Source organism: Leptodactylus fuscus, chromosome 1, assembly GCF_031893055.1.
Source record: "Leptodactylus fuscus isolate aLepFus1 chromosome 1, aLepFus1.hap2, whole genome shotgun sequence".
Taxonomy (NCBI): Eukaryota; Metazoa; Chordata; class Amphibia; order Anura; family Leptodactylidae; genus Leptodactylus; species Leptodactylus fuscus.
The window spans coordinates 96,006,629-96,014,843 of NC_134265.1; the positions used below are offsets into that span (position 1 = coordinate 96,006,629).

The window sequence follows — 8,215 nt, forward strand, 5'->3', positions numbered from 1 at the left end:
TCTGCGCAGGGCTAAGAAACCATCCCGGGGGTGAAAGAAAGAGCAAGCTGGACCAGAGCCCATTGTCCAGTAGTCGGCTAAGGAAGAAGTTGAGATGGTTGCCCGTGCCTGGAAGCGAAGCTGCTTTTCAGTCAGCTTCTCTTTTCTTAGGGCGCGTTGTCTGCAAAGATGTTCAGCCTGTGTTGCCCTGTAAATTGGTCTGCAGGTTACGAGCTATGGCTTCCAGCCCGGCGGGAGGCCCAGATACTATGGAAATGAAGCCTGCTATTATTAAAAGAAAAAAGCCACAACGCTGGTGGCCACCACGCCCGCTGCGGCTGCTAAGAGTGATAGCGGTAAGACTGAGAATACTAGGATTTTGCAAGGCCTAAAGAGTGCAAGAGAGAAAGCGAATGTAAAAGAAGCAAGTGTGCAGTGTAAAAAGTGAATGTAAAAATGGCATAGAGGAGAGTGACCCCTGCTGGTGGAAGTGAGGAAAAGCAAAAGCCTACAGCACCTGGTATTCCCAGGCGGTCTCCCATCCAAGTACTAACCAGGCCCGACCCTGCTTAGCTTCCGAGATCAGACGAGATCGGGCGTGTTCAGGGTGGTGTGGCCGTAGGCAGAGACAGGCTTCTCACTTACTCCTCTTCTACTTTGCAGCCTGGCTGCTGGCAGCCCTTTGCACTACTTCACGCTAGACCTTTTTCTTCACTTTTTGCCTTCTCTTAAGGGAACTTCATACTCCAACAGGAGCAGTGCAAGAGCTGGGGGCGGCCCTTATACCCACAGGTGTTGTTCAGCAACCAGTCAAAGGCCGCAGCCGCCCTCTTTCAAAAGGGCTGGGCGCAAGGTCTGCGCAGGGCTAAGAAACCATCCTGGGGGTGAAAGAAAGAGCAAGCTGGACCAGAGCCCATTGTCCAGGAGTCGGCTAAGGAAGAAGTTGAGATGGTTGCCCGTGCCTGGAAGCGAAGCTGCTTTTCAGTCAGCTTCTCTTTTCTTAGGGCGCGTTGTCTGCAAAGATGTTCAGCCTGTGTTGCCCTGTAAATTGGTCTGCAGGTTACTAGCTATGGCTTCCAGCCCGGCGGGAGGCCCAGATACTATGGAAATGAAGCCTGCTATTATTAAAAGTAAAAAGCCACAACGCTGGTGGCCACCACGCCCGATGCGGCTGCTAAGAGTGATAGCGGTAAGACTGAGAATACTAGGATTTTGCAAGGCCTAAAGAGTGCAAGAGAGAAAGCGAATGTAAAAGAAGCAAGTGTGCAGTGTAAAACGTGAATGTAAAAATGGCATAGAGGAGAGTGACCCCTGCTGGTGGAAGTGAGGAAAAGCCTACAGCACCTGGTATTCCCAGGCGGTCTCCCATCCAAGTACTAACCAGGCCCGACCCTGCTTAGCTTCCAAGATCAGACGAGATCGGGCGTGTTCAGGGTGGTGTGGCCGTAGGCAGAGACAGACTTCTCACTTACTCCTCTTCTACTTTGCAGCCTGGCTGCTGGCAGCTCTTTGCACTACTTCACGCTAGACCTTTTTCTTCACTTTTTGCCTTCTCTTAAGGGAACTTCATACTCCAACAGGAGCAGTGCAAGAGCTGGGGGCGGCCCTTATACCCACAGGTGTTGTTCAGCAACCAGTCACAGGCCGCAGCCGCCCTCTTTCAAAAGGGCTGGGCGCAAGGCCTGCGCAGGGCTAAGAAACCATCCCGGGGGTGAAAGAAAGAGCAAGCTGGACCAGAGCCCATTGTCCAGGAGTCGGCTAAGGAAGAAGTTGAGATGGTTGCCCGTTCCTGGAAGCGAAGCTGCTTTTCAGTCAGCTTCTCTTTTATTAGGGCGCGTTGTCTGCAAAGATGTTCAGCCTGTGTTGCCCTGTAAATTGGTCTGCAGGTTACTAGCTATGGCTTCCAGCCCGGCGGGAGGCCCAGATACTATGGAAATGAAGCCTGCTATTATTAAAAGTAAAAAGCCACAACGCTGGTGGCAACCACGCCCGCTGCGGCTGCTAAGAGTGATAGCGGTAAGACTGAGAATACTAGGATTTTGCAAGGCCTAAAGAGTGCAAGAGAGAAAGCGAATGTAAAAGAAGCAAGTGTGCAGTGTAAAAAGTGAATGTAAAAATGGCATAGAGGAGAGTGACCCCTGCTGGTGGAAGTGAGGAAAAGCAAGAGCCTACAGCACCTGGTATTCCCAGGCGGTCTCCCATCCAAGTACTAACCAGGCCCGACCCTGCTTAGCTTCCGAGATCAGACGAGATCGGGCGTGTTCAGGGTGGTGTGGCCGTAGGCAGAGACAGGCTTCTCACTTACTCCTCTTCTACTTTGCAGCCTGGCTGCTGGCAGCCCTTTGCACTACTTCACGCTAGACCTTCTTCTTCACTTTTTGCCTTCTCTTAAGGGAACTTCATACTCCAACAGGAGCAGTGCAAGAGCTGGGGGGCGGCCCTTATACCCACAGGTGTTGTTCAGCAACCAGTCACAGGCCGCAGCCGCCCTCTTTCAAAAGGGCTGGGCGCAAGGTCTGCACAGGGCTAAGAAACCATCCCGGGGGTGAAAGAAAGAGCAAGCTGGACCAGAGCCCATTGTCCAGTAGTCGGCTAAGGAAGAAGTTGAGATGGTTGCCCGTGCCTGGAAGCGAAGCTACTTTTCAGTCAGCTTCTCTTTTCTTAGGGCGCGTTGTCTGCAAAGATGTTCAGCCTGTGTTGCCCTGTAAATTGGTCTGCAGGTTACTAGCTATGGCTTCCAGCCCGGCGGGAGGCCCAGATACTATGGAAATGAAGCCTGCTATTATTAAAAGTAAAAAGCCACAACGCTGGTGGCCACCACGCCCGCTGCGGCTGCTAAGAGTGATAGCGGTAAGACTGAGAATACTAGGATTTTGCAAGGCCTAAAGAGTGCAAGAGAGAAAGCGAATGTAAAAGAAGCAAGTGTGCAGTGTAAAAAGTGAATGTAAAAATGGCATAGAGGAGAGTGACCCCTGCTGGTGGAAGTGAGGAAAAGCAAAAGCCTACAGCACCTGGTATTCCCAGGTGGTCTCCCATCCAAGTACTAACCAGGCCCGACCCTGCTTAGCTTCCGAGATCAGACGAGAAAGGGCGTGTTCAGGGTGGTGTGGCTGTAGGCAGAGACAGGCTTCTCACTTACTCCTCTTCTACTTTGCAGCCTGGCTGCTGGCAGCTCTTTGCACTACTTCACGCTAGACCTTTTTCTTCACTTTTTGCCTTCTCTTAAGGGAACTTCATACTCCAACAGGAGCAGTGCAAGAGCTGGGGGCGGCCCTTATACCCACAGGTGTTGTTCAGCAACCAGTCACAGGCCGCAGCCGCCCTCTTTCAAAAGGGCTGGGCGCAAGGTCTGCGCAGGGCTAAGAAACCATCCCGGGGGTGAAAGAAAGAGCAAGCTGGACCAGAGCCCATTGTCCAGTAGTCGGCTAAGGAAGAAGTTGAGATGGTTGCCCGTGCCTGGAAGCGAAGCTGCTTTTCAGTCAGCTTCTCTTTTCTTAGGGCGCGTTGTCTGCAAAGATGTTCAGCCTGTGTTGCCCTGTAAATTGGTCTGCAGGTTACGAGCTATGGCTTCCAGCCCGGCGGGAGGCCCAGATACTATGGAAATGAAGCCTGCTATTATTAAAAGAAAAAAGCCACAACGCTGGTGGCCACCACGCCCGCTGCGGCTGCTAAGAGTGATAGCGGTAAGACTGAGAATACTAGGATTTTGCAAGGCCTAAAGAGTGCAAGAGAGAAAGCGAATGTAAAAGAAGCAAGTGTGCAGTGTAAAAAGTGAATGTAAAAATGGCATAGAGGAGAGTGACCCCTGCTGGTGGAAGTGAGGAAAAGCAAAAGCCTACAGCACCTGGTATTCCCAGGCGGTCTCCCATCCAAGTACTAACCAGGCCCGACCCTGCTTAGCTTCCGAGATCAGACGAGATCGGGCGTGTTCAGGTCGGTGTGGCCGTAGGCAGAGTCAGGTTTCTCACTTACTCCTCTTCTACTTTGCAGCCTGGCTGCTGGCAGCCCTTTGCACTACTTCACGCTAGACCTTTTTCTTCACTTTTTGCCTTCTCTTAAGGGAACTTCATACTCCAACAGGAGCAGTGCAAGAGCTGGGGGCGGCCCTTATACCCACAGGTGTTGTTCAGCAACCAGTCACAGGCCGCAGCCGCCCTCTTTCAAAAGGGCTGGGCGCAAGATCTGCGCAGGGCTAAGAAACCATCCTGGGGGTGAAAGAAAGAGCAAGCTGGACCAGAGCCCATTGTCCAGGAGTCGGCTAAGGAAGAAGTTGAGATGGTTGCCCGTGCCTGGAAGCGAAGCTGCTTTTCAGTCAGCTTCTCTTTTCTTAGGGCGCGTTGTCTGCAAAGATGTTCAGCCTGTGTTGCCCTGTAAATTGGTCTGCAGGTTACTAGCTATGGCTTCCAGCCCGGCGGGAGGCCCAGATACTATGGAAATGAAGCCTGCTATTATTAAAAGTAAAAAGCCACAACGCTGGTGGCCACCACGCCCGCTGCGGCTGCTAAGAGTGATAGCGGTAAGACTGAGAATACTAGGATTTTGCAAGGCCTAAAGAGTGCAAGAGAGAAAGCGAATGTAAAAGAAGCAAGTGTGCAGTGTAAAAAGTGAATGTAAAAATGGCATAGAGGAGAGTGACCCCTGCTGGTGGAAGTGAGGAAAAGCAAAAGCCTACAGCACCTGGTATTCCCAGGCGGTCTCCCATCCAAGTACTAACCAGGCCCGACCCTGCTTAGCTTCCGAGATCAGACGAGATCGGGCGTGTTCAGGGTGGTGTGGCCGTAGGCAGAGACAGGCTTCTCACTTACTCCTCTTCTACTTTGCAGCCTGGCTGCTGGCAGCTCTTTGCACTACTTCACGCTAGACCTTCTTCTTCACTTTTTGCCTTCTCTTAAGGGAACTTCATACTCCAACAGGAGCAGTGCAAGAGCTGGGGGGCGGCCCTTATACCCACAGGTGTTGTTCAGCAACCAGTCACAGGCCGCAGCCGCCCTCTTTCAAAAGGGCTGGGCGCAAGGTCTGCGCAGGGCTAAGAAACCATCCCGGGGGTGAAAGAAAGAGCAAGCTGGACCAGAGCCCATTGTCCAGTAGTCGGCTAAGGAAGAAGTTGAGATGGTTGCCCGTGCCTGGAAGCGAAGCTGCTTTTCAGTCAGCTTCTCTTTTCTTAGGGCGCGTTGTCTGCAAAGATGTTCAGCCTGTGTTGCCCTGTAAATTGGTCTGCAGGTTACTAGCTATGGCTTCCAGCCCGGCGGGAGGCCCAGATACTATGGAAATGAAGCCTGCTATTATTAAAAGTAAAAAGCCACAACGCTGGTGGCCACCACGCCCGCTGCGGCTGCTAAGAGTGATAGCGGTAAGACTGAGAATACTAGGATTTTGCAAGGCCTAAAGAGTGCAAGAGAGAAAGCGAATGTAAAAGAAGCAAGTGTGCAGTGTAAAAAGTGAATGTAAAAATGGCATAGAGGAGAGTGACCCCTGCTGGTGGAAGTGAGGAAAAGCAAAAGCCTACAGCACCTGGTATTCCCAGGCGGTCTCCCATCCAAGTACTAACCAGGCCCGACCCTGCTTAGCTTCCGAGATCAGACGAGATCGGGCGTGTTCAGGGTGGTGTGGCCGTAGGCAGAGACAGGCTTCTCACTTACTCCTCTTCTACTTTGCAGCCTGGCTGCTGGCAGCCCTTTGCACTACTTCACGCTAGACCTTTTTCTTCACTTTTTGCCTTCTCTTAAGGGAACTTCATACTCCAACAGGAGCAGTGCAAGAGCTGGGGGCGGCCCTTATACCCACAGGTGTTGTTCAGCAACCAGTCACAGGCCGCAGCCGCCCTCTTTCAAAAGGGCTGGGCGCAAGATCTGCGCAGGGCTAAGAAACCATCCTGGGGGTGAAAGAAAGAGCAAGCTGGACCAGAGCCCATTGTCCAGGAGTCGGCTAAGGAAGAAGTTGAGATGGTTGCCAGTGCCTGGAAGCGAAGCTGCTTTTCAGTCAGCTTCTCTTTTCTTAGGGCGCGTTGTCTGCAAAGATGTTCAGCCTGTGTTGCCCTGTAAATTGGTCTGCAGGTTACTAGCTATGGCTTCCAGCCCGGCGGGAGGCCCAGATACTATGGAAATGAAGCCTGCTATTATTAAAAGTAAAAAGCCACAACGCTGGTGGCCACCACGCCCGCTGCGGCTGCTAAGAGTGATAGCGGTAAGACTGAGAATACTAGGATTTTGCAAGGCCTAAAGAGTGCAAGAGAGAAAGCGAATGTAAAAGAAGCAAGTGTGCAGTGTAAAAAGTGAATGTAAAAATGGCATAGAGGAGAGTGACCCCTGCTGGTGGAAGTGAGGAAAAGCAAAAGCCTACAGCACCTGGTATTCCCAGGCGGTCTCCCATCCAAGTACTAACCAGGCCCGACCCTGCTTAGCTTCCGAGATCAGACGAGATCGGGCATGTTCAGGGTGGTGTGGCCGTAGGCAGAGACAGGCTTCTCACTTACTCCTCTTCTACTTTGCAGCCTGGCTGCTGGCAGCCCTTTGCACTACTTCACGCTAGACCTTTTTCTTCACTTTTTGCCTTCTCTTAAGGGAACTTCATACTCCAACAGGAGCAGTGCAAGAGCTGGGGGCGGCCCTTATACCCACAGGTGTTGTTCAGCAACCAGTCACAGGCCGCAGCCGCCCTCTTTCAAAAGGGCTGGGCGCAAGGTCTGCGCAGGGCTAAGAAACCATCCTGGGGGTGAAAGAAAGAGCAAGCTGGACCAGAGCCCATTGTCCAGGAGTCGGCTAAGGAAGAAGTTGAGATGGTTGCCCGTGCCTGGAAGCGAAGCTGCTTTTCAGTCAGCTTCTCTTTTCTTAGGGCGCGTTGTCTGCAAAGATGTTCAGCCTGTGTTGCCCTGTAAATTGGTCTGCAGGTTACTAGCTATGGCTTCCAGCCCGGCGGGAGGCCCAGATACTATGGAAATGAAGCCTGCTATTATTAAAAGTAAAAAGCCACAACGCTGGTGGCCACCACGCCCGCTGCGGCTGCTAAGAGTGATAGCGGTAAGACTGAGAATACTAGGATTTTGCAAGGCCTAAAGAGTGCAAGAGAGAAAGCGAATGTAAAAGAAGCAAGTGTGCAGTGTAAAAAGTGAATGTAAAAATGGCATAGAGGAGAGTGACCCCTGCTGGTGGAAGTGAGGAAAAGCAAAAGCCTACAGCACCTGGTATTCCCAGGCGGTCTCCCATCCAAGTACTAACCAGGCCCGACCCTGCTTAGCTTCCGAGATCAGGCGTGTTCAGGGTGGTGTGGCCGTAGGCAGAGACAGGCTTCTCACTTACTCCTCTTCTACTTTGCAGCCTGGCTGCTGGCAGCTCTTTGCACTACTTCACGCTAGACCTTCTTCTTCACTTTTTGCCTTCTCTTAAGGGAACTTCATACTCCAACAGGAGCAGTGCAAGAGCTGGGGGGCGGCCCTTATACCCACAGGTGTTGTTCAGCAACCAGTCACAGGCCGCAGCCGCCCTCTTTCAAAAGGGCTGGGCGCAAGGTCTGCGCAGGGCTAAGAAACCATCCCGGGGGTGAAAGAAAGAGCAAGCTGGACCAGAGCCCATTGTCCAGTAGTCGGCTAAGGAAGAAGCTGAGATGGTTGCCCGTGCCTGGAAGCGAAGCTGCTTTTCAGTCAGCTTCTCTTTTCTTAGGACGCGTTGTCTGCTAAGATGTTCAGCCTGTGTTGCCCTGTAAATTGGTCTGCAGGTTACTAGCTATGGCTTCCAGCCCGGCGGGAGGCCCAGATACTATGGAAATGAAGCCTGCTATTATTAAAAGTAAAAAGCCACAACGCTGGTGGCCACCACGCCTGCTGCGGCTGCTAAGAGTGATAGCGGTAAGACTGAGAATACTAGGATTTTGCAAGGCCTAAAGAGTGCAAGAGAGAAAGCGAATGTAAAAGAAGCAAGTGTGCAGTGTAAAAAGTGAATGTAAAAATGGCATAGAGGAGAGTGACCCCTGCTGGTGGAAGTGAGGAAAAGCAAAAGCCTACAGCACCTGGTATTCCCAGGCGGTCTCCCATCCAAGTACTAACCAGGCCCGACCCTGCTTAGCTTCCGAGATCAGACGAGATCGGGCGTGTTCAGGGTGGTGTGGCCGTAGGCAGAAACAGGCTTCTCACTTACTCCTCTTCTACTTTGCAGCCTGGCTGCTGGCAGCCCTTTGCACTACTTCACGCTAGACCTTTTTCTTCACTTTTTGCCTTCTCTTAAGGGAACTTCATACTCCAACA

At 52.1% G+C, this 8,215-nt stretch overlaps 9 non-coding genes and 1 pseudogene across 9 annotated transcripts; all 10 read right to left on the reverse strand.

Annotated features, from left to right (window-relative positions):
* Positions 1 to 484: 484 nt before the first annotated feature.
* LOC142189650 (5S ribosomal RNA) lies at positions 485 to 603 on the reverse strand. The gene has a single exon (XR_012713611.1). It is a non-coding gene; the product is annotated as a 5S ribosomal RNA (ribosomal RNA).
* Positions 604 to 1,311: 708 nt separating this feature from the next.
* On the reverse strand, positions 1,312 to 1,430 carry LOC142189896 (5S ribosomal RNA). The gene has a single exon (XR_012713844.1). It is a non-coding gene; the product is annotated as a 5S ribosomal RNA (ribosomal RNA).
* A 714-nt stretch (positions 1,431 to 2,144) lies between these two features.
* On the reverse strand, positions 2,145 to 2,263 carry LOC142189651 (5S ribosomal RNA). The gene has a single exon (XR_012713612.1). It is a non-coding gene; the product is annotated as a 5S ribosomal RNA (ribosomal RNA).
* Positions 2,264 to 2,978: 715 nt separating this feature from the next.
* On the reverse strand, positions 2,979 to 3,097 carry LOC142190236 (5S ribosomal RNA). Its single transcript, XR_012714161.1, has one exon. It is a non-coding gene; the product is annotated as a 5S ribosomal RNA (ribosomal RNA).
* Positions 3,098 to 3,811: 714 nt separating this feature from the next.
* LOC142190007 (5S ribosomal RNA) lies at positions 3,812 to 3,930 on the reverse strand. The gene has a single exon (XR_012713947.1). It is a non-coding gene; the product is annotated as a 5S ribosomal RNA (ribosomal RNA).
* Positions 3,931 to 4,644: 714 nt separating this feature from the next.
* On the reverse strand, positions 4,645 to 4,763 carry LOC142189652 (5S ribosomal RNA). The gene has a single exon (XR_012713613.1). It is a non-coding gene; the product is annotated as a 5S ribosomal RNA (ribosomal RNA).
* A 715-nt stretch (positions 4,764 to 5,478) lies between these two features.
* On the reverse strand, positions 5,479 to 5,597 carry LOC142189653 (5S ribosomal RNA). The gene has a single exon (XR_012713614.1). It is a non-coding gene; the product is annotated as a 5S ribosomal RNA (ribosomal RNA).
* Positions 5,598 to 6,311: 714 nt separating this feature from the next.
* LOC142189763 (5S ribosomal RNA) lies at positions 6,312 to 6,430 on the reverse strand. Its single transcript, XR_012713718.1, has one exon. It is a non-coding gene; the product is annotated as a 5S ribosomal RNA (ribosomal RNA).
* Positions 6,431 to 7,144: 714 nt separating this feature from the next.
* LOC142190403 (5S ribosomal RNA) lies at positions 7,145 to 7,253 on the reverse strand (annotated as a pseudogene).
* A 715-nt stretch (positions 7,254 to 7,968) lies between these two features.
* On the reverse strand, positions 7,969 to 8,087 carry LOC142189654 (5S ribosomal RNA). Its single transcript, XR_012713615.1, has one exon. It is a non-coding gene; the product is annotated as a 5S ribosomal RNA (ribosomal RNA).
* Positions 8,088 to 8,215: the final 128 nt, after the last annotated feature.